Raw genomic sequence first — 27553 nt, 5'->3', positions numbered from 1 at the left:
CCAAATTGGAGAGTGTTAAAGAATTTACCCATAAGGGGCAGACAGGCAGCTACTACCTAAAATGCAGAAACCTGAGACAAGAGCACTTGAATTTAGTTCTTAGCAGTCTTCATGGTGACCATGGCTTAGCCAGGAAGCCAACTCATCTTTTGCAGGAATCTCACTGTGCAAAAGTGGGCAAATGAGCAGTAAGAAAGTTTCTAGAAAGCTTTTAGCAACTGAGTTATAGTAACTATGGTCTTGGAGCACACCTATCTACCAATGAGTTTTTATTAAATGACTTTTTAAGTGCTAAAAACTATGCTAGGGGTTAAGGATACAAAGACAAAAAAATGAAATAGTCCCTGCCTTCAGAGAGCTTTCATTTTCCAAGGAAAAACATGTAAGTGAATAAACACAAAGAAATTTTGAGAGCATGCTGGGATGATCAGAGAAGGTGTTCTGTAAGAGGTAGCCCTGGAGCTGTCCTTTGGAAGGAACCATGGATTCTAAAAGGCAGAGATGAGGATAGAGTGTTCCAGGCTATGCAAAGCCCAGAAGGCAGTATAAGTTAGAGGAACAACAGACTGGGGCCATTTGATCTAGAAGGTAGAATTTTGAAGGTTTTGAAAGCTTTGAACACCAAACAGAAGAGTTTGCATTTTATATTAGAAGCAAGAGAAAAATACTGGAGTGATATGGTCAGACATGTGCTTAAGAGCAATTTGGCAGCTATGTGGATAAAGGATTGAAGAAGGAAAAGACTTGAGGAATGGAGACCAATTAGGAGATTATTCCAACTGTCTATGTGAGAGATGATAAGGGCCTGACCTAGACTGTGGAGGGATGGAGATAAAGGCATAACATATTCCACAAGTAAAATCAGCAAAACTTGGAAGCAAAATCAGCAAAACTTGGACATGGGGGGTGGGGGGTGGGGGTGAATAGAATGAAGCATCAAGATGACTCCAAAGTTGAACAACGAGGTGACTGGGAGGGCTTTGATATAACTTAGCTCAATGCCCCCCTTGCTAGAGGCAAGTTGCTCAGTGATAGGAATTTTCAAAACAGATGCTGACAGAAGCTTTTAATTCTTGAATGCATTTCCCTCCCGGGCCACTGGGAAGATCAAATAAAATAATGGAAAGGAAGGCACTTTAGAACATAAAAACTCCATACAGGTGTGAGAAATGGATGATGAATGACCTTTTCATTTTACCATTTCAAGGATTCCTGCCAATAACATAGCAGAAAGTTCAAGGAGGCATTCACCTTGGGCCCTTCTTCCAATCCCTCTTTTGTCACAGGTGCTATTGCAGTCAACTTACAATGCGTCACTTCAAGGCCAATTTCAAATTGTGTTTATATTTGGGAAGTGTGGGTAAGGCTGAAAAACATTTCAGTTGTAAAGCCATGGAGCTAGAGGTCATTTGTCTTCTTGATACATAGAGTCTTGCCATACTTCAAAGCATCCCACAGAAAACTTCTTCATACTGGATGGGGCTTGGTATCAGAGAGCAATGGTGCAAGGGGGTGGCCGTACTCCTATACTTCCTTCAGATCTTAGAACTTAAAATTGGAAGAGATCTTGAAAATCATCTGTGCTGGAGTCCTTAATCTTTTATGGTCCCTTTTGGCAGGATGGTGAAGGTCATGAAACCCTTCTTAGAGTAATATTTCTTAAATGCATAAAATAAAATATATAGAATTACAAAAGAAATGAATTATAATGAAATACAGTTGTCCAGATTTTTTTTTCAAGAAAACATTCATAAACCCCAGACTAAGAATTTTTGATAGTCCATCTCTGTTGGGTAGTTGGCTCAGTAGATAGAGCAACATGCCCAGCATCAGGAAAACCTGAGTGCAATTCCAGCCTGAGATACTTCCTAGCTATGGGTATTATTTAACCTCTGTTGGCCTCAGTTTCCTCAACTACAAATGGGGTTAATAATAGCACCTACCTCCCTGGGTTGTTGTGAGAATCAAATGAGATAATATTTGTAAAGTGCTTAGCCAAGTGCTTGGTACATAGTAGGCACTATAAAAACATTAGCTCTTATTTTCATTGTTAAGAGTACAGTGCATGTTAGTCACAAGGTGTTGGAAAGCACAATCTAGATAGGGAGGGTAGCTTGAACTAATTAGGCTTGGTCCCAATTGAGGAAGCTTAGGGATAAAATCAGAGCTAGATAGAGATCTTACCACTGGAGAAATGTTTGATTCATTTGTCTCCCTCACCTTATACAAATAACAGAGACCTACCTAGTGCAGATATTATACTTCCATAATATCTTCTGAATCAAGTGCTTCTTCACCATTTCTATTCTAATAGTAGTTCAAGTCTTTGTCTCTTTTGGCCTTATCTTAAACTAATCATCTCTGAACTCATCCTGCTTCCAGCCTCTCCTCCAATTCATGCACTGTCAGAGTAATTGTCCCAATACACTGCTCTGATCATTTAGCACCTCTAATTCAATCTCTCCTATGGCTCTCTATTTCTGATAGAATATAGTATAAATTCTTGGCATTCTACAGTCTGGTTCTGTTGTGGCTATCTAGACTATCAACTGTAAAATGAGCTGGAGAAGAAAATGGAAAAGCACTCCATACCATCGTACTCACTTTGCATTTTCTTCATCCCAGCTGGACTAAACTTGGAGTGGAAAAGTCTTTGGTTTGAATCCCACACCTGATACTTAATAGGTGTGACTGTGAACAAATCTACCCTTTTGAGCCTCAGTATGCTCAACGGTAAAGTGAAGGGGTTATATACTAGATGGCCTCTGAGACCCTTTCCAAATCTAAATCTTGTGATCACAGAAATATTTTACATCGACTTTCTTGCTTTCTTTCCATTAATTTTGATAACTCTGTTTTCATGCCTAGAACAGTCTCCACTCATGCACATCTTTCCTTGTTGAAGTCATTCAGTTCCTTCAAGCCCCAACTTTAATTCATCTTCCTTCAAGAAGCCTCTTCTTAGGGGGCAGCTAAGTGGCTCAGTGGATTGAGAACCAGGCCCTGGGTTCAAATGTGGCCTCTTATACTTCTCAGCTGTGTAACCTTGGGCAAGTCACTTAACCCCCATTGCCTTGCCCTTACCACTCTTCTGTCTTAGAACCAACACACACTATTGATTCTAAGGTGGAAGGTAAGGATTTAAAAAAAATAAAAGAAAGAAAGCTCTTCTCATATTCTCCAGCTAAGACTGATCTTTCTCTATTCATTTTCCCACAGTGCTTTACTTGCACTTGCTTCATTCAATTTTACTGCTTTACTGTAAGTGTACTTGTCCATCCTTAACTTCCCCTTCCCATTAAACTATAAAATTCTTAGGGACAGAGATTTTTTATCATATCTATCTTGATTTCATTAGAATTGTGCATAATAAATGACATATAGGAATTAGAAGACACTCTTCCCCAGTAGAGATTTCACCAGATACTCAAAAACCTCTCTCCCCTTCCAGACCCAAATTATCTCTTCTCTCTCATGTAGCATTAGTTTCTCTTTCCTTCTCTATTTCCTATTGTTATTGTTGTTGTTAATGTCCTCTGTGACCTCTTTCATGGTTTTCTTGGGGAAAATGCTGTGGTGCTTTTCCATTTTCTTCTCCAGCTCATTTTACAGATAAAACAGAGTTAAGTGACTTGCCCATCTAAGGCGGGATTTGAATATGAGTCTTCCTAATTCCCAGTCCTGTGCCCTATCCACTGCACTGCCACATAGCTGCACCAAAGCTTTCCTTTGACTATTAAGGTTAATTAAACAAGCACATTATCATTATTTCCACATTACCAATCAACTGCTAGAGTTGTTTGCCCAGATATCCCATAGGCACTTCAAATTCAACTTGTCCAGTATGAGGAAACCCTTCCTAAACCTATCCTTCTTTCATGTTCTCCAACTTCTCTTGAAGGAAGCACCATCAGCTCTTCTCTCTACCTCTTCACACATATCCAATCTTGCTGATTCTATCTCAACAACCTCTTTCATTTTCTTGTCTGAACTCAAATGGCCACCACTCTAATTCAGACCTTAACTGTTGCTTACCCTGAGTTCTTGTGACTATTTTCTAATTATTTCCCCTTTCTTCTCTAGTCTTCCCTTTCCCTAACCCATCCTCCACATAGCTGTAGTAATAATCTTCCCTAAGCATAGACCAATCCATGTGCTTCTAAAAGACAGAGTCACTCTTATATGAAGATATCAAGACATTTCAGATTTGGTAGATGCTATAGCTTCACATATTTATGAAACATGGTGATCCTGGGTGTAATTAAGGAAGGTGATGCTATCTGGAACTAAAAGAGATAATTTAATGGGTGTTTTAGAGCCTTAATGTTGTCTCCCTGTCCTCTGCCATTGTCCAGCTCTGTTCAGTTTGAAAGTCAAGCAATAAAGTAATATATTAGAAGGTACTGGATCTCTATAGTAAGAGAACCTGGACTCAAATCCTGCTTTTTGAAACTCAGTATTTGAGCAAGTCACTAGTCACTCGAATTCTTTGGGCTTCAGTTTCCTCATTTGTAAATCTAGAATTTATTCTAAAGTAAATATTTATTGTATCTTCTAAGCCTGGGGCATTCTACTAGGCACTGAGTATCCAAAGTCAAAACTAAAAGCAATTATATTCTAATGAAGGAATATGGCATTTCCTCAGATAAGTAAATGTGATTTAAGTTGGTAGGGGAGAGAATACTAAGGTCTAGGAGAATCTGAAAGGCTTCTCATAGGAGGAGGTACCATAAGTAAATCTTGAATGGAGCTAAGGATGCTGAGGTACAGAAGAAAGGAGGAATAATTCCTTTCTATTAACTTGGAGGGACAAGCAATAAGGAAGGCAAGAAGGGAGAAGGCAAAAGGCTAATCTAGGGAAAGAACAAATAAATCAGATTGAGGATCTCCAGTGATCTGAAGAGTTGAATAAGGAGATATCCTGTAAGAGAAACTTCAAATGCCAAAATGACAAATTTTTATTTTATCCTAAGATAGCAGAGTCATTGGAAATTTCTTGAGTGTGTATTTTTGTGTATGTGAATGTGGCAGGGGTGGCCAGGGGTAGGGGAGGGGGTGTCATGGTTGTGGGGAGAAGAAGATTTTGAAAGGCAGGAAGAACCTGACAGGTAAGACTAATGTCTGCCTCCTAGGCAAATTATGAGAGGTCAGGCTGTTGCTACATGCCGATTTTTAAGTTTCAAAGTATGTGATCTGACCATGTTGAATCCAAATCTGTGTAATGACAAGGTATCATAGATACAATGGTGGTTTAATCCAATTGAGAAATTCATGAGCAAGATGGGTAGCTTAGCTTAGCCACAATGCTCCATATAATAAGGATAAGGTTTGAATTGGGGGAATTTAGGCTAGTGAGAGCCCTGAATACTGGAATACATTTTTCCCTTCCATTTTTATGCTTGGTATTATGTCTTGCACTTCTCAATATTTTCCCCAGGTTCTAGCATAAGGCCTTAGAATACTAGATGCATAACCAATGTTTGTTGAATACACATGATCTAACTGGAGTTTTAGCCAAATGAATGATAATGTATCTAATATAGAAAATATGAGATCTGTGATAGTGAAAAGGGTTCAGAATTTGGAATTAAAAATCTAGCTTGTCAGCCCACCTCAGCCACTAAATCATCCTGTGATCTTAGGTGAATCATTCTCTTTTTCTAGACCTTGCTTTTCTCTTATTTAAAATTAAGGCTCTGAACTACATGTTATCTATGGCCTTTTCCAGTTTGGACACTATTCAGTGTTCTATTTCTTTGCATTTTATGATCTTAGGACCTCAACATCATATGTTCTATGGACTCTTCTGGGTCTGACATCTACTTTCTGTGTCCTAACACCATGTCCTTATCTGACATCTTAATGATCTGGAATCCCTTAAGAATGTAACTTTCTATGTTCCAGGGCCTTTTCCAGCTCTGATTTCCTATGGTGCCATGCGTTTGAAATTTCCAGGCAAATAAAATGGAAACTTCTTACTGTGGAAAACAATGAAGTCCAAATATAAAGTGGAGGGGGCTGGCGGGGGAAGGGCATTTTTGTTTCACTAAAGGTGTACGTGTTAAGTAATCAAAGGATTCACCATGACAATGTAGTTATAGATAGTTATCCTAAGTGCCTTCTGTGGTGAGGAGTCGAAATTAAGAATTGGAACAAAACATGCTACATGAAAGCCCGGGTGCTCCAAACACTGGCTTGCTTATTAAAAACACTTTGATCCCTGCCTGCTTTGATATCCTGGGTCTTATAAAGAATTCACTTTCAGGGGTAAATATAGGTAGTTCAGAGAGATTTTATGACATACTGTACATTCTCCTCATCCAGAGACTTATTTAATTACCAGCAGCAGGGATGAGGGAGGGTGGGTAGTGGGGAGAATAGCCTGGGCAAAAAAAAAAAATCTGCTGACCGAGCGGGTCTGTGCGGAGTGGGCCAAGGTGCCGGCTGACTGCTGTTTTCTGTGGCCCACAGGAAAAAGCCACAAAAAACAAACAAGCAAAAAAACCCTCAAACTGTGAGATTACAGAACAAGAAAGTGTAGGAAGTCATGGCCCTGGGGGAAGGACGAGGAGCACCCCAAAGTCAAAGGTTTGGACCAATAGCCTCAAATTCAGTTCTGTGATGGTTGACAAGGATGTTTCTGAGCCACCTTGAGTGCTATTTCGGGGCTCAGAATGTTGGAGATCATGCCATGGGTAATAAGATGTAGTTGAGTGAATTTTGACTTAACTAGAACTGCTTATGCCAGTGTTGGCGAAGACGTGGTATGAGTGAGGAACACTCAGGGAGCTGCTCCGTTCCCCCTCTTCCCAGTGCCCAAGGACATTCTTGGCATGCTTCACCCCTCTGTCCGGCCACCCAAAGCAAGCACTTCCTCCCTGAGCCCTCTCTAGTGATGTGGGGGCTCACAGACAGCTTGAATTTGCTCTCTAGGCACTAGCACTCAGAAAAGGTTTACAATGCTGGCTTACATCATCACTCTTAATTGGCCTTCCCTTGCTGGGGGAAAATATAGACTACCACAAGAAAACAAATTCATATCAGAGATGACTAATTTCCAGAGGAAATTCTGATTGGGGCTGGAATTCATTGAGCCTCAACTCAGCTGGAGTAAAAAGGGTCCTGGATTTGAAGTCCTGGGGAACTCAGATTTGAATCTTGCCCTCATTCTTAAAGGCTTAAGCATCCTTGGTGAATTGTAGAGGCCAGAGTTTCATTGACCACATGGGATACTCAAGTGGCTGTTATAGACAGAATGCTTGGAGAACTTTATTTGAATCAACTTCAATTGATTTCCCCAGGAAAATTCATTCAAACCATACCTCTCCTTCCTGAAAATTTCCCCTCCCATGACATCTATGAAAGACCTTATGTTGTTTCCTCTTCTGAGAAGTCTCCTCTGACCGCTCTAATACATGCCAATTGCAATGTAATTAAGAACTTTCTAACAACGAAAATCTTTTTTAAAAATGAATGAAACAGTGGGCACCTAGGTAGCGCAATGAATTGAGAGTCAGGCCTAGAGATGGGAAGTCTAAGATTCAAATCTGGCCTCAGACACTTCCCAGCTGTGTGACCCTGGGCAAGTCACTTAACCCTCATTGCTTAGTCCTTCCCACTCTTCTACCTTAGAATCAATATACAGTATTGATTCCAAGATGTAAAGTAAGGGTTAAAAAAAAAATGAATGAAACAGGAATGACAAGGTAGTTAATTTCTGAAAGTGTTCAAGAAGAAGTTAGATGATCACTCCTCAGGTACGATATTGAAGGAATTCATGCAAAGGGTAGGAGGATGAATAAAGTCCCTTCTGACTAAATATTATATTTCTATTTGTCGGAGCTCCTGTTATCTGTAGTATTCATTGGCAATTCAGCAAAGGTTGTTTAGTATTGTTCTCTCTTTTAGCTAAGTAGTATAGTGGATAGTGCATGGGAAAGTGGCCTTGAAATCAAGGAAGATCTCAGTTCAAATTTTGCTGTAGGGCAGCTGGGTAGCTCAGTGGATTGAGAGCCAGGCCCAGAGATGGGAGGTCCTGGGTTCAAATTTGACCTCAGACACTTCCTAGCCATGTAACCCTTAACATGTCACTTAACCCTCATTGCCTAGCCCTTACCCTTCTGCCTTGGAACCAATACCCAGTATTGATTCCAAGATGGAAAGCAAGGGTTTAAAAAAATCTTGCTTCAGGTGAGTTCTAGCTGGGTGACCCTGGAAAACTCACTTTTATAGCTTCAGCTTCCTCAGCTATAAAATGGGGGATAATAATGGAACCTATCCCATAGGATTGTGGTGAGGATCAAATGTGTTAATAGATATAAAAGTACTCTGCGAACCTTGAAAGCACTATATAAATAACAGCTATTATTTTATTATTATTCTTGTGAGTTTCTCTTGACTGCATTTCTGTGTTAAACCACTTCTGGGCCCCCCTTAAAACCTAACAGTTATCTTGATACATACTAAATGCTCGACAAGTATTAAACATATGAATGAATGAAGTGATGGATAAATGTACAAATCTGCCGACTCTCTTTTGGACCCTTTGATGGTCTAGTTACTTTTCTAGCTAGTAACTCTCCCAAACCACTAGCACCAGCAACACTTTCCTCGTTAAGGCCTGCTATGTCCCAAAGTTATCACAGGTGATAAACAACTCGAAAAGAATGAGCTGCTCAAACTGAGAAAATATTTCCTTTTAAATTATAGACTTCCTCTTGCTCCAGCCCTTCCCAATCACCGATTTCAGATCTGTCTTTGAAAGATGATTAAAGGAAGAAGGCATTACGGAGCATAAAGGACCACCTCATATATTTCATCCAAGCTGAACTGACAACCATCCCCCCTCCTGCCTTCCACTGCTTCATGAGAGGTTAATTGATGGTGGGACTGAAAGCATTAGCCTTGTCATTTCTTGATGGCTGGGGATCCCCAGTAACCCTCAGGCCTAGGGGACCTTGGTGGCAATTATCCTGGGAATAAGGGACTGACTGTCCTCTTCTTCTCATCATCTTTTCTCTCTTGGCTTTGCTCATTGAGCCCTGGAGCTGAGGTTCTAACTAATATTGTTTCCTGGCCTAAACAGATAATTGCCCTTCTGGATATATAAAAGATGTCTCGCAGAGCAAAGTGAAATATCATTAATAAAGGAGAATGATTTACTCAGGAATTCCTCCAGAAGTGAGATTAATAAGCCGTCCCCTGGTGTTAGATATAATCTTCAGTTCTCTCTTCGCTGCATGACTTATTTTTGCAACAACTGCACTATTCTGTCATTAATCATTACGCTGGGTCCACAGTTTATCTGGGTTAATGTGCCTGCTACACAAAAAACAACAACTTTTCCCCATTTTCCAAGGAAAAAAATTAAGAAAGAAGCAAAATCTACAATATCTTTCATAAAGCAAAGGAGCTTTTCAAGCATCACGAAATTGAAGTATATGTGCAGATTTGATTTTGAGAGCATCTCACAACTAAAGACAGATTCTGTCTGAGAATGAAGAAGCAAGTTGATTCATTTCAAATAAATAAGCCATTTGTTTCTTTGCCTAACTATATACGCTTTAATAATATGCTTTCTGTTTTTCTTTTTCTGGCCTATGATTTCACTGAGGTGGGGAACTCTCTATGTCAGTGGTTCTCAACCTTTCTAATGCCGTGACCCCGCAATACAGTCCTTCATGTTGAAGTGACCCCAAACCAAAAAATTATTTTGGTGGCTACTTCAAAACTGTAATTTTGCTACAGTTATGATTTGGAATGTAAATACTTGATATGCATTATGTATTCTCATTGCTACAAATTGAGAGGTTGAGAACTGCTGGTCTATGTGAAAACAAAACAAAACAAACTCCCTCCACTGACACAGTTTGCAGGTCAATCAATCAAAAGGCACTTACTATGTCCCAGGCACTGTGCTAAGCTCTAGGGATACAAAAATTAGTAAAAGTAGTACCTGCAGGGGAAAGCTGGGTAGCTCAATGGATTAAGAGCTAAGCCTAGAGGTAGGAGGTCCTGGGTTCAAATGTGACCTCAGACACATCCTAGCTGTGTGACAAGTCCCTTAACCCCCATTGCCTAGCCCTTACCACTCTTCTGCCTTGGAACCAATACACAGTATTGATTCCAAGACAGAAGGTAAGGGTTTAAGAAAAAAAAAGTAGTCTCTGCTCTCAAGAAACTCATATTCTAATGGAGTTAAGGCAGCATGTAAATAATTAAGTACATGCAAGATATATAATCAAGCAATCAACATTTATTAAGCACTTACTATGTACCAGGCATAGTGCTAAGCCTTGAAGATACAAAAAGGAGCATGATCCTTGCCTTCAAAGAGCTTATATTCTATTGGGCAAGACAACATGCACACAAATATATAGAAAGCAAGTTATATACATATATGCAAATATATGTTTATATATCCACATAAATAGGAAATTATTAAAAGAGGAAAGGCATTAGAATTAAGAAGGGTTAGGGAAGGCTAAATTGGAAGCTGGGGGTGGAAGGCATAGTGAGTGGGGGCACCCTGGAAGGTGTCTTGAAGGAAGCCTAGAAATGGAAGTAAGTAGGGAGGGTATTTCAGGCATAAAGAGTAGTTAATGAAAAGGCATTGGGGGGGGGGGGGGAGGCAGCTAAGTGTCTCCGTAGATTAAGAACCAGGCCTAGAGACAGGAGTTTCTGGGTTCAATTTTGGCCTCAGACACTTCTTAGTTGCATAATATGGAGAAAGTCATTTAACCCTAATTGCCTAGCCCTTACCATCGTTCTGCCTTTGAACCACCACACAGTATTGATTCTGAGACAAAAGGTAAGGATTTTTTTAAAAAGAAGAAAAGAAAAGGCACAGAGACAAGAGAAATGGGTTTAAGGAACAGTAATGTCATGGGCAGCTAGGTGGCCCATTAGATAGAGTGCCAGAGTCAGAATCAGAGTCAGAGTCAGGAAGAAGACTCATCTTCCTGAGTTCAAACCCAGCTTCAGCCACTAACTAGCTATGTGACCCTGGGCAAATCACTTGACTCTGTTTGCCTCGATTTTTTTTCATTAGTCAAATGAGCTAGAGAAAGAAATGGCAAACCATTCCAGTATCTTTGCCAAGAAAACCCCTGAATTAAGTCATGAAGAGTCAGAGACAGCTGAAATGGCTGAACAACAACACTGTAAATGAATTGTAGACTATGTGGTGTTGAATAAAGGGTAAGACTAGACTGGAAAAGGCCAGATGGTGAAGAGCTTCAGAGCCAAATTAAAGAGTTTATATTTGATCCTAGAGGTTAATAGGGAGCTATTGGAGTTTATTAAATGGGGCAGCATTTGGGGGCCTCCAACTTAGTCTTAAAGAATTGCCTGAGGCACTTGACTGGAAGTCAGACAGGATGGTTCCAAGGCAGGACTAGAACTGAAGTCTTCTTGATTCCAAGACCAGCCCTCATTCCACCATACCAATCTGCTTCATAATGGAGCATTGGAGGCCATTAATGATGAAACTTTATTTGACCTTTATTTATATTTCACTGTCTTACCTTAAATGCCATAGCAGAAGAGAGCTGGAATTAGAGACAGGAGACCCCAAACTCCCACAATTTCTAGTTTTGTGATGGTTTTCATCTCTCAGAGTCTGAGTTGGCTGCTCTGTAAAATAAAGATAATAATGCACTACTTGTTCTTACCTTGCAAAGAGTTATCTGGAGGAAAAAGTTTTATAAGCATTTGAATACTATAAGCATGAGTGTGTGTGTGTGTGTGTGTGTGTGTGTGTGTATTCTATTATACTTGTTTTATGTGTTATATGCCATTATACTGTAAGTAGAAGTTAATTTTTTAGCCCAGGCTCAAACTCTGAAATCTCTTACATGTAGAAACACCTCTGATCAAAGCACAGAACCTGTTTCAACCAATTAACATTTAACCTTTGAAACTGGAGTATGAGCAAAATATTGATTTGTCAATTTGGTCACTGTTCTTCCCTAATACTGTTATTACCCAACATTAGATCTTTAACCAAAAATGTAATGAATATATAAAACAGAAAAGGTTTCAATTATTTGGCCTTATTTTGTTCCAGGTCTCACCTCTTCCAGAGGTAAGAATAAACTGTAGAGTCAAGGACTGAAAGAGGCTTTTTCAAGTTGGCTCTGGGAACTTTGAGGCCTCTAGTCCTTGTTGCCCCAGAAGGCAAACCCACCTCAATATAATGGGAAGCAGGACTCTAAGGATGTTGCTTTGTTTAGATTACTAGAACTCTGTGTAACCCTGACATTTAAAATACATATTAAAAATAGAAATCAATAAAGCTAAGGTAGGAGCTCTGCCTTGGTAGAGAGAATTTCTCCACTGGAAGTTCTTCATATCTCTATACCTCTCTACACTGGTGTAATCAGAGGTCTGAAATAAAATTAATTTTTTAAAAAAGCTATAGTTGCCAATCCTTGGAAGTGGGTTATTGAGGGGAAGGGGAGAGTTCTTTTTGGAGGTTTCTCCCTTCATCCTCCCTGAATAAGGAGAAAGAAAAAAAAGACTTGTTAGGGCCATAGTCAAAGGGCCCCATCCGCTGGCCAGGGACCCAATAATTATTTTTCCTTTTCCCAAAGAGAGCCTTGAGCACTATCTCTGCCCTATAACATTCCCCATATCCCATAAGGAAGGCATTTTACTATTTATAAAGCACTTTTCCAGTCATGACTTATTTGACATCCCTGTAAGGTACACAGAAAAGAATTATCTCTTCCTAGATGAGGAAACTGACTTTCAGAGAGGTAAAAACTTGTTTAACAATAATCATAACCATAATTGCAATAATATAACCAACATTTAATAACACTTTTAAGGTTTACAAAGCATTTTATGTTATTTGATAAACTAGACAAATCTCTCCCACATCCTCATTTGATTCTCATAATAATCCTTGAGGTAGGTGCTATTTGACAAATGAAGAAGTTGAGGCTGAGAAAGATTAAGTGACTATCCTAAGGCAAATATTTAGGGAAGGATTCAAACTCAGGTTCTTTTAACACCAAGACCAGAATGCTATTTATCATCCCCTTACGTACTTCAAGTCTCTACCACAGTACCCAAGGTCCCACAAAGTGATGGAATGGAGATTGTTGACTCTTAATTTACTACATTTCCCCAAAGACCACACTACAACTCTTCATCAACTAACTTGTGTCATTTTTAAGACCTGAGTCCAACTTACACGAATGATAGGAAGACACTGAACTCAAATGGGAAAATTTCACTAATCCAAACTGACCCATCACATTTCCTGTTGGCCTTCCACCCTAGGTGAGTCTAGAAGAGTGGTAACACCAGGTTTAGCCAGAATATTTCGTGGTCCCTGGTCTCATTTTTTTCTGTGCAAATACTCTGTCTCATAGAATTTAAAGCTGGACAAGCCTATAAAGACCCTGCTAATCCAGTGGCGTTATACTGCAGGATGCATATTAACTTAGAAAACCACAAAAACATCTCTATTTTTGTATTTTTATTGGTTTTATCAAAACATTTCCCAAATATATTTTAATCTGGTGTGACTCCCACTCTGGAGCTTCACAGACCACTTCAGCTAGTCCAGTCCCTTCACTTTACAGAAGATCATACCAGAATAGAATACTCCCAGTGTGTAAATTTTCCCTACTAATTTAGAAAAGTGAATTGACTTGCCCAAGGTCATACAGATCTTCCACAACAGAACTAGGATTCAAATTTTTACCCTCTGACTCTAAATTCAGGGTCTTTTCTATTAAGATTCTTGTCACAGGGGCAGCTGGGTAGTTCAGTGGATGGAGAGCCAGGCCTAGAGATGGGAGGTCCTAGGTTCCAATCTGGCCTCAGACACTTCCCAACTGTGTGACCCTGGGCAAGTCACTTGACCCCCATTGTCTAGGCCTCACCACTCTTCTGCCTTGGAGCCAATTCACAGTATTGACTCCAAGACGGAAGATAAGGGTTTAAAAAAAAAAAGATTCTTGCCACCTAGTTCCTCAGATCCTCAGGGAGAACAGGACAAGGTGATATCATTTCTGGGGTCCTGATCATCTTTAAAAAAGATTCATGAGGATCCACAAAAGAGAAGTGGCCATCTCTGAAGACAAACTTTGCTGACTTCACAGCCTTCTGCCATCTTATAAAAGGCCTCATAGGCCTAGGCATCTTCTCGTGAGACACCGGCTCTGGGATTAAACGGGCATGGCGACTGATGGCTGGCTGGGCCCTTCCCCGTGCAGTCAGTCTGGCCACTATCAATGGCAGCATTCAGCTCTGGTGGGTTTCTGTCGGGTTCCCACAGAAATACCCGATCCTTGTTTGCGCACCAAGAACCCTGGCTGGGCGCATATTTATAAACCACACTGTCATTACGGCTGAGGCAGAACCAGCTCTGATAATTAGTACTGTGCCTTCAGCTCCAACAGAGCAGACGTTTGTCTGGTCCGGGAGGAGCCGGGCCAAGTTGGCCTGTTGTCCACTTGCTGAAATTAGGTTTCTTTTTTCAGCTTGGATTGCACCAACACCCACTCCCAGTAACTGTGAAGGAATTAGTGTGGTTACAGTGACATTTCTGATGTTGTCTTATGAAATTTGAGTTCTGAATTATGAATTATAGCAGCGCCCCTTCTGCCCCACTTAGCGACTTTGAGGAATGCAGAATTGAGAGATTCTGACTTGCTCTGGCAATTGTAGCTTGGAGAATGTGGTATTTGTAGATAGAATTAGAGGAGGCTTTCATGTTAACAAACTGAAATAACCAGGGTTTGGTTTTATAAAGTAAACTCACATCTCTCCAAGTTGCCTGGTGGTCTCCGATTTCTCAAACACCCTAACCTGACATACACACACACACACACACACACACACACACACACACACACACACACAAATACGCTCCCCATTTCTTTTTCTAGCTTATGAATTTTCTTCCTTTCTGGGATGACAATCTGCTTTTGAGGCTCAAGTTCCCTTTGGGCAGGCTAGATGAAGCCTCATTTGGACCTTATTATCTGCCAAGAGAATGGGATAAGCTCTGAAAAGTTTGGAGACGTGTTTTCTCACCTGGGTCTATTCTCCATTGATCAGAATGTCTATTGCCTCTGGATCTGTGGAAGCAGCCTGGGGATTCCAATAGACAGAGCATTAAAATAGGATGTAGGATTCCTGGGTTCTAATCCTGTTTCTGATAATTATGGACTATGTGACCTTGGATAAATTACCCTCCTAAGAATTGTACTTTGGCTACAGGAGAGGGATGAGAGAAGGAGAGAAAAAGAACATGAATCATGCAACCATGGAAAAATATTCTAAATGAATTAAATAAAAAATGTTAGGACTAAAAACATAAAATAAAATAAAACCGTAAAAAAATTACCCTCCTCCAGCTCAACTTCCTTATCTATAAAATGGGAATATACATCTTTGTCCTGCCTACCAATCACAGTTATGAGGATCCAAATGGATATGGAAGTATTTTGGGAACTAGGAAGAGCTTTTCACAAATAGGAGCCTTCTGTGCCTATTTTTCAGTGGAAGGTAGCATCTCCTCTCTGGCTCAGCTGTGATGAGAGCAGGGGTCAAAGAGGGAGCCCTTTTCCAAAGACTCTATTAAGATTGTACTATTATTTTCTGCTGGGGGCAGGGGTTGAACCCTGGTTTAGCCTCAGACACAGTGGACCATATTTCATGGCATGGTATCCTTACTTGTTGAAATAGGGATGATTGAAAACCTATCTACTTTTCACAGATTGTTGGGAGTAATAAAAGAGTTAATGCTGACTGCCTGGAATTGGACCAACGGTATGAGATGAGCTAGATTCTCTCTCCAAACCTGTTGTATCACCCCCTCCTGAGTGCTGGCCCCTACCTCTTTTCTCTAGACTCAGAGTTCTCATTGTTGGCCGGAGTCTGGGTATAGATAAGGGGTTGGAAAATCTTTGTTGCCTGGTGTAACTGTTACCTGGGCCCAGAAAGCCAGTCCTTCAGGTCCAGCAGCCTCCATATCCTCTAACTACATACTCATGTTCCCTTGGGGAAGGGGAGCCAAGAGTTGATGGGCACAGGGGCTCCCAATCTCCCAGTACCATCTAAAAATATAGGTCCAGGATCAGCCCTCCCTAATCCTCTCTGAGTGGAACCAGGGCCTCCTGCAATCCCAGGTCTGAGTAGCCACAGCCTGCTGAGTTTCACCCATGGGCTGGCTCCAAGTCACTGGGCCTGGGGAGCTGCCCTACCCAGTGCCAAGAGAAAAGTTTGGAAAATCTGTGTCAGAAACAAGGAAGGACAAAAGCCACATTTGTGTGCTGGGGCCTCTGCAGAATGGGCTGGAGGAGCAGGGCACTGACAGCTTCCTGGGGATCTAAGCTGAAGCTGGTGCTATGGAGAGAGAAGGAGTGCTGCCATTCCTTCTCCCAGGCTCCTCTGCCCTGAGGTATGGTGCTGATCCTGGATAACACTCTTTTCTCAAATCATCCGAGCCTTTAAGAACCAATTACTTTAGCCAGGTGGCTTCATTGGAAACCTTTATCAATATCATTGACTCTCTCCCTTCCCAAGCTCCCTTCCTCTTGTCATATTGACTCTCACAGAGTCAATACTCATTGATTAAGCACCTACTAAGTGCCAGACACTGAGTTAAGTGCTGGTAATACACACAAAAATTTTTTTCCACTACCTGTTTCTGCTCACAGTGGCCTCACAATCTAAAGGACGAGGAGTCATCCAATTTCACTCTTGTTCAGAATGATTTAGAAGCACAGATTCAGAGCTGTAAGAGACCTCAGGGGCTATCTAGTCTAACCTCCTCATTTTACAGATAAGAAAGCTAAGATCTATAGAGATGAAAAGACTTGCTTAAGATCAAGAAGGTAATGGCAAAGGCAAGATTTGAAGCCAGACCTTTTGATTTCAAATTCAGGGTTCTTTCCACTGTACTGTGATGCCCCTCAGAATAGCCTGAATAACTGCAAAGCCTAAGTCAACAGGCTTCGGTTCCTCCTCCCTCCTGCTATTCTGGGTCATCCTCTCCCCTGATCAGGAACATTTCTTTCCATTTGATGGTTTACAGAGCTCATTCTTGTGTGAGCTAGGCAGTACCAGTATTATTATTACCTGTCTTATAGATAAGGAAATGGATTGTTCAATCAATCAGGAAACTAACTTCTATTACACACCAGCCACAGCCAAGGCGCTGTGCTAGGTCTTAGGGTTACAACTTTGGAACAGGAATATGGCATAGACTGACCCTGCCTTCAAGGAGCTTAATTCTATCATAGGAGAGAAAAGAAATATATCACAATAATTTTTAAACTATTTTAAAAATAAATGCAAAGAAATGGAGGTAAGGTAGGTTCTAGCAGCAGGAAAGAGTAGAAGAGAGGAATTAGGAACAGATTCACATAGGAAGTGGTATTTGAGTTGATTTTTGAAGGAAGCTAGGGATTCTAAGAGGTGAAAGAAGCCAGGAGGTAGAAAGCATTCTAGGCATGGCGGACGGCCAGTGAAAATACCCACTCAGGAGATGGAGTATCGTTTAAGGAACCACAAGGAGGCCAATTTCACTGGATGACAGGGCATGTAGAGGGGAATCAAGTTTAAGAAGCTTGGAAAGGTAGGAAGGGTTATAAAGGTTATAAAGAGCTTTAAAATTTAGAAGATTTTTCCAGAGGAAGAACGGTTGGAGTCTGCTGGATGCAGATCAAAGCATACTATCTTTCACATCAGTGTATTTATGGTTTTATTTTGGGATTTCAGTTTTGTATGAGTGTGCTCTTACAACAATGACCACTATGGAAGTATGTTTTACGTGACAATAAAATATAATTAAAAAAATAAAATAAATTTTAGAGCATTTTATATTTGATTCTAGAGGTACCAGGGACTCACTGAAGTTTATTGACTAAGAGTATGATACAGTCAGACCTATATTTTAGGAAGATTTAATTTGACAGTTAAGAGTAGGATGAGCTGGAGTAGGAAGAAAATTGAGGCAGTGATCAACTAGATGGATGTAAAATATACTATTGGTGTAAGGTGATGAGGGCCTGCACTAGGGTGATAGTGGTGCCAGAGGAGAGAAGGGAGTGTATAAGAGAGATGTTACTAAGATAGAAATGACAGGATTTTGACAACTTGATGACTTCCATATTCCAAGTGAGGTCACGCATAATAAAAAATATTAGATACATGATCTAAATGGCATTTCCTATCTCTAAGATTAGTTCTCCTTTTATTGTACCATAGTGCTTCTCAGTTGTTCCTGGAAAGCTCCTTCCTCTTCATTTCACTTCCTAGACAGTAGGACTCATATGGGCTGAGTCTCATAAGAGAAGTACCAGGCCAAGTGTTAAGGCCTCAAGCCATAGATGAGGGCTCATAGACCAGACCTGGCACAGAAGCTAGTAGGCAAAGAAACAAGAGCCTTAGACATTTCCATGTCAGACAGAATCCAGTTATGGTGACTGTTTCAATTTGTCTTATCTGCAATCCATGGAGACACCTTCTTGTGACTTGGGGAGAGAGGTAGAAAAACCCGATGAAAAACAGTGACTCTAAGAAATGGGATATTCCTCTTAGATCCTGAAGATCCTTTGGAATCATCTAATCCAATACCTTCATTATTTACCTAGTTTGAGAAAACCAAGGCAATTAGATGGCTTAGTGGATAGATCTTTGGGACTGAAGTCAGGAAGACCTGAGTTCAAATGTGATTTCAGATTAAATGACTCTGGGCAAGTCACTTAATATCTGTTTGCCTTCATCCATTGGAGAAGGAAATAGCAAACCACTCAAGTGTCTTTGCCAAGAAAACCTCATGAACATGTAAAATGGTTCACAGGATCAAACAGTTATATGTGACTGAATAACAATAACAACAACAATATGGGAAATGTTGTAGTCCAGGTATTCCTGACCCTTCATGACCCAATTTGGGGTTTTCTTAGCAAAGATACTAGAGTGGTTTGTCATTTCCTTTGAAAATGAAGAAAATGAGGCAAATGGGGTTAAGTAACTTGTCCAGGGTCACACAGCTAGTGGGTGTTTAAGGCTGGATTTGAACTCAGGTCTTCCTGACTCCAAGCCTGGCACTCTATCTACTGTACCATCACACTGCCTTATATATGGGAAAACCAAATCCCAGAGAGGCACTATGACTTGGTCAGCGTCAAAGAGGTAGTAAAAGCACATTCAATATTTGACCTCAAATTTTCTGACCTCTTTCTACTAGTCCACACTGCCTTGGGCACTTCCAAGATAGAGACTAGGTTTTTCTTTCCCTCTTTCCCAAAGCTACTCCCAGGAAAATATGTAGATTTTCTCCAATTCCTGTCTTCGTCCCAGTGTTCACATTTGTTCCAGAAGCCCAGAACACTTCAGGACTATAATCTCTGTACTTTTCTCTTGTTCAGAATGCACCTGTCCTCATCCCCTCTGGGACTTCTTGCTCTCTGGAGTTCTTCTAGGCAAGAGTTCTTAATTTGAGGTCAAATACTTTTTTAAAAACATTTTTGTAACTGTATTCCAGGATAACTGGTTTGCTTTGTAAGGCTATGAATTTTATTTTATAGATTTAGAAATATTATTTTGAAAAGGAGTTCATACTTGGGGCAGCTGGGTGGCTCAGTGGATTGAGAGCCAGACTTAGAGGCACAAGAGCTCCTGGATTCAAATTCAGCCTCAGATACTTCCTAGGTGTAGTACCCTGTGCAAGTCACTTAATCCCCATTTCCTAGCCCTTACTGCTCTTCTGTCTTAGAACCAATAGTATACTGGTTCTAAGACATAAGTGAGGGTTTATTAAAAAAAAATGAAAAGCAATCCATAGGCTTTATCAGACTGTCAAAGATAGGTATGACAGACACAAAAAAGTTAAGAATCCCTGCTCCTATGTTAATCTATAGACTAGTAGAATCATACAGTCTTTGGGCCCAAAGGGATCCTACCGGATACAGGAATCCCTGCCACAGTACCCCTGACGAGCTTTCATCCTGCCTCTGGTTAAACATTTCTAGTGATGAATAACTCACTACATTACCAAACAATTGGTTCCACTATTAGGGAGAGTTAACTGTCGGCAGTTATTTTTCATACTAAACTGAGGTTGCTTCTCTCTAACTTCTACCCCATTGTTCCTCTCTCTGGTGTCTGGGAATATATATCATAAACTAGGCCTGTCTTTCTCTTGGGCAGTTATTCAATTATTGTAGAAAACACCGTAAACATTCTCTGATTCTGAGTTTTTTTTTCAACCAAGAAATGAATTTCTAAAGATGAAACCACAATGAGAGATGTGCTTTGAGGTCAGGAAAACCCTCTCTCAGCATGCTTCAAACTGTACCTCCCAGGCAGCAGCCTACTCCTCTTGACCCTGGTCAATGAGAATTCATTTATTCCATAGAACTGTCTGACTTCAATCTGAGAGGGATTCAAGGAGATCTAGCCCCTTCTGTCAAATTTGGAGAGATAAGTTGGCAGAGTGGATGGAGGGCTGGACTTGGAGTCTAGAATTTGTTATTGTTATTGTTGTTCAGTCATTTCAGTCATCTCCAACTCTTTGTGACCTCATTTGGAAATTTTCTTGGCAATGATCTTCCATTTCCTTCTCCGGCTCATTTTAAGAGGAGGAAACTGAGGTAAAGAGGGTTAAGCAACTTGCCCAGAGTCACAAAGTTACAGACACTTGTTCAAAGTCAGATTTGAACTGAGAAAGATGAGTCTTCCTGATTCCAGGCCTCGTACTCTATCCATTGTATCACCTGACTACCCTTGGTGTCAGGAATACCAGGGGTCAGATCCTACCACTGAACAACTAGCTGGGTGAACCCAGGCAAGTAACAACCTCACTGAGAAACAGTTCCCTTATGTGTAAAATGAATTACTTTTACATATCATTTTTATGGTATGAACTAATGGAAAACGAAGTGAGCAGAACTAAAAGAACAATTTATACAATAACAACAACATTGTAAAGAGAAACAACTTTGAAAGACTTCGGCATTCTCATCCATGCAGTTTCCAAAATGATTCCAAAGGGATGAGGAGGAGGCACCCCCTTACCTCCTGTCAGATGGGTGATGGATTCAAGATGCAGAATGAGACAGAATTTTGGACACAGCAAATATGGGGATTTACTCATATTTGTTACAAGGGTTTTGGTTTTGGTTTTCCTTTTTTTTTTTTCAGTTGGGGAGAGAAAGAAGATGGGCCACCTATGACTTAGAACAATTCTCTCAAAGGCTCAATTGTCTTAACCCCCCAAAAAAGAGAGGAAAAGAAGAATTCTTTGATGTCTCAACTCCTCCAGAATCCTGCCCCCTGCTTCACTGGGCCTTGAGTGTTACACTCACTGTTTTAAGCCTGGGCCAGAGGGAGACATAGGACTGGTGTTTCTGGGAGCAAGAAGAGCCCAGGACTGGGCTACATTCTTCTTACCTTCCCTAGTTTCAAGTTTTTAGTCCAAATAGACCTATATTATATCATAAGATTGACTGATGTCAACCAGATCAGTCTAAAGAAGGTCGAGGTGACATTGTCTCTGAGTCAGTATCCCCAAAGAGAACTTAAAAGGCTAGAAAGAAGCCTTAGGGCGGGGCTCCTCTAATAGAAAGGATCATCCATCCATCTCACATGCCACCTAAAGGAGCCATCTCTGTGGACCTTGGTTTGCCTATACTTCTCTCTCAGAACAATCTGAGAAAATAGCGTTCTGAAAAACAAAGTGTGTCTGCCCACTTTCCAGCCCTGAGGTCATCTCAAGGACCTGGGCTGGTGGAGAGATGAAGAATTATATCGATTTATAGCTGGAAGGGACCTTAGGAGTCACCACAACCAACAGATGAGGAAATGGAGGACTAAAGAGGTTAGTGTCAAGCAGGTATCAGGGGTAGAATTGAGATCACAGCATCATAATTTAAAAGCTGACCAGACCAGAGAGGTCCTTGAATCCAGCCCCTTCGTTTAATAGTTAAGGAAACTGAGAGACAGAGTCCTTAAATGACTTGCCATGGATCACACAGCAATTCAAATCTAGGTCCTCTGATCTCAAATCCATTGCTCCTTTCACTGTACCAATCAGTCTCTCTAGGGGGTAAAGCCTGGGGCTCCCCAAACAGTCAAGCTGGTCCCACCAGCCCAGCATCTGGACTTTGAGAAAAGTGGGCCTTTCTGTTCTCTCTCTCTCTCTCTGGGCTTCTAGCCCTACTATTGCTGAGTAGAAAAAGATGGTCTGTCAACAAAGCCCCAGATGGGGAAAGGAGAACTGTTTTCTGCAAACCTCACAGCTCACTGGCTTTCTAGGGCTCTTGTGCGCCCCAAAGCAGCACTGCCGTTGGTCCTTCAACCAGGGATGACTTCCCTTATTCTCAAGTTGGGCTTGAAATCAACCTGAGAGATTCAAGTTGGGCTTGGCAGGAAGGAAGAGGGTTCCATTAAACAGTTTTGGGGCCAAACAACTAATCAGAAAGAGTGTTTGTCAGTTGCCTAACATGGGATCCTAAATATAAAAGGAAGAGAGTAAATGAGAGTGTTTCCCACCCACCACCAGAAAAATAAAACACACACACACACACACACACACACACACACACACACACACACACACACACACTCACACGTCTCCCTTTATCTATAGCAGAGAACAGTTCTTTCCAAGACATCCCAGGCTCACTGGCACTTGAAGCCCAGTCTTGCCACTCAAAATGGAAGCAATAAGCCAGTCCCCATAGTAGATCTTACCAGACAAGGTATTTACTTAGTTCTGTTTTAATTACAGGGGAAGAATTATGGGCCACGAGAGCTCAGCATCTGGACCATCCCTGAGCAGGGCGGAGGGAATCTTTGGCTAAATAATTTTCTCTGACACGAGGTTTCATTAGGTCTAAATTACCCGGCAGCGCCTCAGGCTTTGAAGTGGCTCAAGGAGCGACTGGGAGGTTATTTTTCTTTTACCTGTCACCACTTATTTTCCTCGGCTACTGGCTGGTAGCCCAGTGTTTTTAACTAATGGGGATTAAATAATCCAACTGTAATAGAAATGTTGGGCTCTGGCCGCTAGGCCCTGTGTCGAAATCATTAAGGCTCCAGCCAGCTTTGGCAGTATCTCAGTGTTGAAGGGTTAAGAAGAGGACGGACAGCTAATTCTGGATTTTTTTTTATTGGCTCCTCATTATAGCTATTATCCACAAACACAACCACTAATGGAAGGCTGAGGAATTCAGAGGAGGAAGGGTTTCATTTTGGCTGAGGAAAGGAAGTGACCCATCTGCTCAGAAATAGCAACTTACTGACTAACTGGAGGTCCTCAGGAGGATAGTTTTCCTCCATGATTGCTGCACTTCTCTAAAAAGCAAGACAGATTTGAAACCCCTGAATCTTCCTTAGGAGAAAGAAGTGGGAAATCTTAGCTTTAGAAGCATCCCTCTCCCAGAATCTGGGCTTTTATCTTCTGCTCAAGAGAAAATGAGCAAGTGGTTCTTTGCTGTCTATTCCTCTATCTATTCTATGTGACCACCTCTTTCCAGAAGGCAATGTGGTCCACAGAAAAAAAACAAAACAAAACATCAGACTAAGAATTAGGAGACTTGGATATTGAGTTCCTGTTACAATCTCTATATTACTCTGCTTTAAATCATGTGCCTTAACTTGGGCCTCAGTTTGGTCTTCTCTCAAATATCTCCATTCCAAGGTTGTTGTGAGGATTAAATGACTTAGTAAACAGAAAGGCACTTAGAAAACTTGTTGTTGTTTTTTAAATAAAGCTCTCTCTACAAAAGTGAGGAGTATAGCCCAGAACTTGGTCTCAAATTAGAGAAACTGGGCTATCTATTGCTGGTCAGTCAGTGGACATTCATAGTCCCAGAGATGGGCATTTTACAGGCCACTAGCACCATCTGGTCCTTCCTCAACCCTATGGCATCTTGTAGCTCAGCCACACTTGATCCTCCTTGTTATTTTGCCTGCAAGCAGCTGAAAGCAATTCTCTGTGGGTCGCCCCAACCACGGCTTATTAAGAGGTATAGAAAAAGCTCTGTGTGGTGGAGACCTGTTCCAGCTTTTCCCTCACTGTCCCTTCAGTTGCTTTGACTACATCATTTTGGGCTGGTTAATTCTCTTGTTCTACTTCTAGATGCCTCCTTAATTCAGAGCAGAGGGATGACATGTTTTCTTAACACAAAGAAGTCTGTTGGTCCAACTGTAATGATTCCATTCCTTCCTAGTCCACAGATTGAGCCATCTCTTTCTCTCCAGTTTGAGGCTCAGAAATGTGTTTTCACAGGTAGTAATTATTACCTCGAAATTGATCATTTAGGTATTCCAAAGATAGAACAAGTAAGTGGCTTGATTTCTCATTCATAACAAAAGCCATTCATCAGCCCAGACATAAGCCACTTATAGTATTTTTAAAAGTAAATAAAAGTATGAACCATTAATAGTAGAGAGTCCCTGAGTCATGCCTGAGTTAGGCAGTGGGGCCCATGGTCAGTGCTATTCTGATAAGAGAGGCTAGTCAGAACTTTACCTTGTTGAGAGGGAAGGTAGCTGAACTTGGGAGTTAAGGGACTTGCTCAAACCCCCTGCTCTTAAGTAGCAAAGCTGGGATTTGAACTTCTATCTTGTCATGCTAAAGCCTCTGCTCATCCCAGCACACGGTGTGGGCTACCTCTCAGGTATAACCAACCTTGGCCAAACCTTGTAGGAGCCTGTCTCCGTGGGACTTGCCGCTGTCAGCACCCTGTCACTTGACTCTGGCAGAACAAAAGCCTGAGGTGTCATCGCAGGCTGAGCCAGGGAACCCTGGCCTAACAGGCTCCAGGTTCATGCTGAGGGGCCAGAAAGTCAAGAGGGATGCTAGCAACCCTTGGCATTCCTAAGGGCTCCCCCACTGGCCACTAATCACCAGGATGCACATGCAAATTGTCTCATCCCCACCCCCATCCCACACCCTCACCCCAAGCCCCTCAAATGCATTAATAGAGACAGTTTGGAAAGTCAACCCAGAAAATGACGGCAGGGGGGGTGGCAGGAAATTAGGGCAAAGAGGGTGAATTCTCCTTTCCATGCCAATGATGGTGTTTGCCATCAGCGACATCTGGCTGTCTGCCCTGGATATTTATTAGGAGTGATTATGTGTCCCTTTAAATTCTGGGAGCTGTCTTTAACGGGCACGGGAGTTTATTTGCTGCTATTTATTTAAACACCTGTGCAGAGCTCCCAGCCCGTTTCCCAAGGGCGGGTGGGCACTGCCTGGAAGGGAGCAGGAAGCAGGGAGCAACTTACTTTGTGGGTTTAATTTTAATGAACAATTTGGTGTCAGGGCAGAATCTTGTTTGAAGTGTTCTTCGTCTGCTGAAAATCACTCCCAAAAGACTCTTCTCAAAAACTCAGCTCGGCCCACCCCGACCTGGGAGAGAAAGTGAGGCTCTTTAGAGAGGGAGAATCAGGTAAGATGAGGCTAGAGAGCAGCCAACATGGAATGGAACTATGGCTACTAGAGCCTGGAACATTTCAAGGCCTTGGTCCTCTGTCCTGGAATAAGTAGAGTCCCCATACTCAAGGCAGCTCTAAGCTTATTCCAATATGTTAATCTTTGCTTCATCTCTTACTTGGAACATGATGGAATACAGTTCTGCCCTCCGAGTCTCAAGAAAGACATCACATCGTTGAGTCCACAGGTCACCGGATAGTAAAATCTCAAGATTTAGAGCTGGAGGAGACACACTGAGGACCAGTGGAGTTAAATGCCTTACCCAAGGTCACCCAGGCTTCAGAAGCAGGATTTGAACCTGGAATTTCTGATTTTTAAAAAAATCCTGACCTTCTGCCTTGGAACCAATATTGGTTCCAAGGCAGAAGTGGTAAGGGCTAGACAATGGGGGTTAAGTGACTTGCCCAGGGTCACACAGTTAGGAAGTATCTGAGGTCAAATTTGAATTCAGGACTTTCCACCTCTAGGCCTGGCTCTTAATCCACTGAGCTGGTCCCTGGAATTTCTGGTTTTTAAGTCAATATTCTTTGGAAGAAATTCTAAAAATCTCAAGAGTATGGAGGACCTACCAAGTCAAAACTAAAACAATCACACCTTTTCAAACCAGACAGGTTAGACTTGGGATGGAAGCAGTATATAATGCCATGAAGGGGGAGGAGAGGGAGACAGAAGACAGAGAGACAAAGACAGACAGAGAGAGGCAAAAACAGAAATGGAGACAAAATCAGAGACAGGAAGATCTTAGACTTGGACACTAACCCTCAAAATACTAGAACCTTAAAGCTCAGAGAAGATAATCTTGAAGCAAACAAACTCAAGTGGATTCTGGGCTATTTCATCCATCAGGAAGTGAATGGATAAAGCTCATTACCCTGAGACAAAGCCTAGAATTGAATCATAAAAGAGTTCAAAAACTATTTGAATAAAATACTTGGATAATTGATCCATAGGTCAATGTTTCCATGATTGTGTTACTGAGGGCACCCTGTCAGCTGACACAGATTTTAGTCCTTTTGTGCCTTATTCAACAGTCTGCATGAATTGTAGCAGGGGGAAAAAATTGCTCCCAAGGAGCCAGTCTTTGGTGATAAACCTCTCCGAAGTTAGGTTGTTCTCCAGCCAAGAGATACATAGTTTGATGCTAGGCTTGACTTGTGGCCTACTAGAGTTTTCACTCCAATGACACAGCTAGAAGCCAGTCATCTCTCTTCAATAGTGAGGCATTTAGGAGAGGCACAGCTGAGCAGAAATAAAAGATCTATAAGGCAGTCTAAGAGGAAATTTAAGTTGTCTTGAACACATTATAACTTGTAGCGGTTAATGTCATACAAGACAACAAGCTCTGCCACAAATCAATCCCCAAAAGACAGAACCGGGGACTAGAGGGACCATAGCTGTAACTATGGCCCAGGTGGAGGAGGAAAAAAAATGTGACACTGACCACCTTTGGGGGATGAAGAGAACTTTGCCTGAGACAGATTTTGGTAGGCATGGGATACTTGCAGAAGACCTTTCTTTTCCCATTATTTCTCCACACTCCCTTTAAATCAGTCCACTTGCTGTTGCCCTTAGACAACATTCTATCTTCCACATCTGTGCCTCTGTTGCCTATCTGAAGTGTTTTCCCTTTTCACCTCGGCTTTTTGGAATCCCTGCTTCCTTTCAAGGCTCAGCTTAAGCACCAACCCCTAGAAGAGGCTTTTTCTGGTTTCCTCACCCCCAAACTAGTCCAGGTTATTTGGCATATATTTTATATTCATTTATTTGTGTACATATGTCCTAGCCCACCTCCAAAATGGTGAGCTCCTTGAGAGCAGGAACTTATTCTTTTTTCATCCCCAGAACCCAGTTCAGGGCCCAATTTAGAGTAAGCAATTAAGGAATGCTTACTAAATTGAATTAAGAACTGTAGGGGTCTTTTCCCCCTTTAGATCTAAAATTGTCAAGCACTTTCCATAGATCACATGGAGAGAGGCTTTGAGATCTATGAAGTTGGAGCATGCGAAGTCTATAGGTTTCCCAGAGTTTGTAAATGTCAGTGATAAAGAGAACCAGAAAACTGTGAGGCCAGGAGCCACATAT

General features: G+C 41.4%; 1 long non-coding RNA gene across 1 annotated transcript in view; it reads right to left on the bottom strand.

Annotated features, from left to right (window-relative positions):
* The window catches only part of LOC103097875 (uncharacterized), a 27915-nt gene extending 12805 nt beyond the window's left edge, over positions 1-15110 (bottom strand). The window contains exons 1-2 of the long non-coding RNA XR_001628654.2: positions 15052-15110; positions 11526-11634 (exon numbers count right to left, since the gene is read on the bottom strand). This is a non-coding gene — a long non-coding RNA (uncharacterized LOC103097875). The remainder of the gene's footprint in view (positions 1-11525; positions 11635-15051) is intronic.
* Between the last annotated feature and the right edge of the window lie 12443 nt (positions 15111-27553).

Source organism: Monodelphis domestica, chromosome 1 (genome assembly GCF_027887165.1).
Source record: "Monodelphis domestica isolate mMonDom1 chromosome 1, mMonDom1.pri, whole genome shotgun sequence".
Lineage (NCBI taxonomy): Eukaryota > Metazoa > Chordata > Mammalia > Didelphimorphia > Didelphidae > Monodelphis > Monodelphis domestica.
Note: the sequence above shows the minus strand (reverse complement) of the source record. Positions and strands in the feature narration are given on the sequence as shown.